We start from the raw sequence: 4,993 nt of genomic DNA on the forward strand, positions 1-4,993 counted from the left end.
TCGAATGGCTGAAGAAGGAAGAGTCGTTATTTTTTCATTGTTTATATTTATTTTCTGTATTTAACACCTAAGATAGAACACTAATAAAAGCGTAGGTACAAAGTGTAAGAGTTACTTTTATTAAAAAAATTGAGACAACATTATCAACATATAAACCGTCTGCCGTGCGAAAAGCCGCGAACTTAAGAGCAAAAACCAAGTAAGACATATAAGACCTTCAGAGGTCCTATTATGTGAATGAAAATATGGGTAGAGAGGGACGCATTTACAAATATAATAAAGATAGGTTAGCTAACTAAGGCGTTACGGTATTTTGCCAGTGGTAAGGTGGATAGGGAAAGCGAATGTGTACCTAATGATTAGGTCTTAATCGCAAAAGTAATTTAGTGCTTATGCTGGCTATTCGTCACCATTCCATACGACATACGAGCGAGTGTCTATTAGCAAGGTGCGAAGTCCTTGTAGGGAGAAGTGGCGCTAATAGGCATGATGACACATTTTGAAAAACTGTTCTATAATGTTTAGAAACGTTTATTATGTACAACGCATACGATTTTTCTAGAGAAAATAACAATTAAGTAGGAAAAAAAAGCATTTTAGTTCTTAAATTTAAAATTGGTCCTAAAAACGTAGTGATTATATGCTCTTTGCTAAAACGCTTGTCAGTGTCATGGCGTCCCGAGGGACGTCACGTTTGTAAAAAGTTAAAAACAGAACGCAGACCTTTGACGTTTGCTACCTAGATGCTCGATTGCTCATTGAATAAACATAAATTCAAAAGCTTACAAGTACGGAAGGTGGAGATACTTACAAGTCCTGCGCGGTCCCTCAGTGTGGTTACACATCAATTAAAACACCTGATAAATTGTTTGTGTTTGTCCCACAACAAAAAACATTTCGTGACAAGTGACTTAAACTTGCCAGGCGAAATGCAACATCAATATCACCCAGTACTTATCTTTATTTTTGTGAAGATCATTTCGACGTGAGTATTTATTTCACTTGTTCCATGACTTATGATTAATATTTATTTGATATAAACCAACTTGTATCGTAACCGAACGACGTAAAATAAAAGCGCAAAGAATCGTTTTACTTGGGTAATGGCTGTTATGGGTATTTGTTTACACAAGTGTGACGCCATGCGCTCTGATTCAGTTTAATTTTGTCAAAATAAATAATAATCACTTATAAAAAAAATATAAGTATTTTTCAAATTCTATGATTAAAATTTCACTAAGAAAATACCATATTTTAGTGATTTTCAATTACTGTCATCATGCCTATTGTCACAAACACACATAATCTTATAAGATGTTCTTCTAAGCTAACTTTGGCATCAACTTGAACAGATCAAAGTGAGGTAGTGACATTACAAAGTTACAAACGTCACATTTTCACAGAAATTTGATATTAATGATATAGCCACATTTTTTCATTGAAAAAATAAGCTTGGTCATATTACTCTTGTTTGCTAAAGCAGAGACGCTTTCCAGATAGATTTCCATACATTGACCCGTTGGACCTGTCGAGGTATTTTACTCTTTGCGCGCCTGTGGCTATCTCTACTGCACGCGCGTAATTATGTTGCTGTCAGACTCACACACTGACATTGCCAACCGAATACCCGATATCATAGGTGGGACAGCAATATAATATGATTATGCGCGTGCAATAGAGATAGCAATAGGCGGGTCAGTGTACGAAAATGTATCTGGAAAGCGTCTTTATTAATCATAATTGTTAGCTACTGACTGTTGACTTGTTAGATTATTTGCTTTCAATTTCTCTTTCGGTCATTTTTTTATTGCTCAATCTGCTTTCATATATTTATATCCATAAACTAACTTTAGTACAGAAATAAATACTGTTACAAATATTCCATAAACTGTTTTTTTTTTCTTCTTTTATGTCAGCTTCACGAATATACGTCAAATCATCTTTCAAGATTAGTTAATGATTTTTTTCACTTCAGGTACTATACATACATAATTGTTTACTAGTAAAATTTCACGATCGTCGTGTTGGTCCATGCCAATAATAAAACGATGGCCTGATTGGTACGGCACAACCAAGAGGCCATCACATGGAATTCTCGCTAAATAAAATCTAATGTACAAGTTTCTATGATTGACAATGGGAAACTATTTTACAAATTTTTTTGGTGATTTTAAAGGATTTGAAGCAACTTGGGGAGGGTGTTTGGGCTGCCTTCGATCGGTGCTCTGTATGTGGGTCTGGGTTCAAATGTTCAATCTCCTCGGATGCAGACTTAAGGATGAAGACTGTATCCCCTGTTATGGAAAACGCGAAGATTACGATTGAATTCATCAAAGTAAACGGACTTTGGTAGTTCAAAACGTGAACTATTAAAATTTGTTGTGACATTATACGTACGATTTGTAGTGGTGATCTTTGTGAAGAAGGTGGTTGTAATATTGGTGACGATTATGATTGAATTACTTATTAGTACAAAAGTTGAACTGATAGTAGTGTCGACCATTGAGAAAACAAACGGACATGAATTGACAAAATTGACTAGTGAACTGTTTAAATAATTGTCACAATAATGGGATGCATGCAATGTTGCTGCAGATGTATACAAATTGTAACGTGTGTGTGGTGCATCATATGGTGTTGCCACTTGTGCGGTAATGAATGTTGTGACGACTGCTGTGGAGGCGAGTGCTGTGGAGGCGATGGCGATTGGGACTGAACTATTTAAAATTGTTGTTCAAGTGAAACGTCGTCTTGATTGTCGTTTTGTGTTGTGTTCACACTTGTTGTTCGTATGAAAACTTATAGCAAAATCGTTTTGTATTTTATTAAAATATGGCTATTGTAATTTTAAATGTATTGTAATGAAACTGTTTTGTGAATATCTTGAAAATGTGCTGTTTCTGTCTGGGTTTCTGCTCAGATGTGGTGCGATGTATTTTTTGTGTCTGGTGTTGGAAATGTCTTTGCGGTGAAGATTGCTGTCAGGATTTAGACAATGACTAGTTCCCGTCTAAGATAACTCTGCAGTGACGGAGTTTGGGAGTGCCATTATATGAACGTTTAAAGTCGCACTATCACAATTTGTTACTGGAAAGTTTTGTTTTCATATGGATTCAACGTGTATGATGGTGCTTCCGCACTCTATCACTTGCCGAGTCGGTGCTGAATTATCTTAAATTTAATTACAAAGTTAATGTTCTTAAACCATAGACCAAAAAGTAACCATATTGTAAATTTCACGCGCAAGCTCCAATGAATTCTCTTTGAAGATTCCTCAGATTTTACGCGCGAAATGTAATGTTTATAGGTATTGTGGTATGTTATATAACATTTTGTGATGATGACATAATAAATCGCTATGAAAACTATTATATTGTATTGTACAATATCAAGATATTAACGTTCCTATTCGAACTTTACCTACGTCAAATATTAGGTATATATCCGATCCATATCGTATCTAGACCCAATATTTGATGTATGTGAAAGTTATAATCGAGCCATAAGTAACGACACGGACACCGTGCCAAAAATATGTATACACGATCTTTACGTTCATGTATTAAGGTAGTGCGTACATATTTTTGGCATTTTGTCCTTTAATTAAGTCCCGAACCATTCTAGACTAGGTATTTTTCTTTTTCGAGTAATTTGTCTGTGTCCAAATAATTTACGATTATACATACATATGTGTAGTCAAAAAACGTGGGATAAAATCTAGTGAAAACCTCTGTGTTTTTAGACAGCAACAAATGAGTAATTTAAATTCACGAGTATTTGTATAACCATACCACCCACCATAACCCATATAAAATTTACGGTGGTAAAAAAAATAAGGACTGTGACAAGGACAAACACTAATAACGCTTTCTCTGCTACTGCTACTACAAGATACATAAGACTATCCCGTTCTGTCAGCTTCCCCCACCACTCATGCCTAATCCATACTTACAAGGAAAGGTACCCAACTGTCCGGTTCCGATTTGATTTATATTTATATATGTTATAGAGTAGTCTAAAATAACAGACACGTATTTTTTTTAGCTGCCCAAACTCAACCTATTGGGAGAAATTGTCCTCCAAAGTACTAAAAAGTTACTAAATCTTCTAACTCCTATAGAAAGTGATGCTCAAGCAACTTGCTAGTTAATGGCTGGTTTGAGTATATGTTTGAAAGCAGGCTAATCGGCTAAAACTCATTTTTTCCTAAAAAAAATCGACATTCGAAGTTTTATAATATCTTATCGCTGCAGTTACACATAAAGACGGGTGTTTTTTTAGGAAAACTTGAGTTTAAGCAGATAGAACAAAACACGTCCACATTATTTTTTCCTGTTCTCAAACATATACTCAATCAAGCCATTAACTAGCAAGTTGCTTGAGTATCACTTTCTATAGGAGTTAGAAGAATTAGTAACTTTTTAGTACTTTGGAGGACAATTTCTCCCAATAGGTTGAGTTTGGGCAGCTAAAAAAAATACGTGTCGGTTATTTTAGACTACTCTATAACATTTATAAATATAAATCAAATCGGAACCGGACAGTTGGGTACCTTTCCTTGTTAGATTCATGCACTTTCGCGCGCCACGGTGATCACATGTCTGTTTAACTCTCTTGCCTTGAAACCCTCGCAACGCTCAATATTCCACTCTCGAACTACTCGCTATGCTCGTGGTTCAATTTTGGAATCAGTCGCTTGCTTAGGTATCAATATTAGCACGAGCGGTTAACTCTTTGAAAGTCAACAGCCACTACTGGTGGTCGTGTGCCCACAACGCCAATGACCACTAAAGGGGTCATGGCAGACACTGTCAAAGCAATTTTACTGTTGACAGATAAGGTTTAAATTCGTTTCACACTAGTTGAAATGTTGGCGTGTATGCCACATTTTGATGCGAGAGAAAGCGTTCAAAAGGTTAAACAACAACTTTTCCCCCTTGTAAAATAAATAACTAATCTAAATACGACTAGATCGCCAAAGAAACACCAAAAA

This window comes from Cydia pomonella, chromosome 21, assembly GCF_033807575.1.
Source record: "Cydia pomonella isolate Wapato2018A chromosome 21, ilCydPomo1, whole genome shotgun sequence".
Taxonomy (NCBI): domain Eukaryota; kingdom Metazoa; phylum Arthropoda; class Insecta; order Lepidoptera; family Tortricidae; genus Cydia; species Cydia pomonella.